Source organism: Hyla sarda, chromosome 5 (assembly GCF_029499605.1).
Source record: "Hyla sarda isolate aHylSar1 chromosome 5, aHylSar1.hap1, whole genome shotgun sequence".
NCBI lineage: Eukaryota > Metazoa > Chordata > Amphibia > Anura > Hylidae > Hyla > Hyla sarda.
This window is the reverse complement of record NC_079193.1, coordinates 351335140-351335922: the sequence shown is the minus strand read 5'-3', so window position 1 is coordinate 351335922 and position 783 is coordinate 351335140.

Below are 783 nucleotides of genomic sequence, written 5' to 3'. Positions count from 1 at the left end.
CACATACTCTGATTATTCTCATACAGTACAAGAATATATCATTCAGGCGGTGGACTACCTGTTACACCATAATTTCTTTATGTTTGATCACCATTTCTTTTTGCAGGTGACGGGAGCATCTATGGGGGCGAAGTTCTCCCCCTCTCTCGCTAACATTTATATGTGTTGGTGGGAGAGGGGGACAATCTTCTCCCCATCCAACCCATTTTTGTCGTGCATGATCTGGTATGGCCGCTACATAGATGATATTCTTATCATCTGGAGTTCCGATGTGGCGGCCATACCGGATTTCTGCACGTACATCAATGAGAATTTTCTTAACTTGAGGTTCACTCTTAATCAGGAGGTATCCATGGTTAGTTTTCTTGACTTGCATTTGATGGGTGACAATGAGGGATGCTGTGTGAAAACTGCTACATTTCGTAAAAAAACTGCAGTAAATTCAATATTACACGCGTCCTCGTGCCACCCATCACATGTAACTCGTAACTTGCCCACGGGTGAGATGGTGAGAGCCCGCCGAAACTGCTCGGCCGACCCAGATTTTAGACGGGAGATATGTGAAATCTCTTCCCGTCTCCAAGCCCGTGGGTACCAGTCTCGGGACATAGAGAGGGGCATTAATATTGCCTCGAATAAAAATAGGGCGCTGTTGATTTCTCCTTCCTACAATAAGACACGAGGTACCCAGAAGACCCCTGATTCTCCGGTGGTCTTCTGCACCAAGTATAGTCTTGAATATAAACGGATCTGTAACATCATACACAAGTATATGCCCATTGT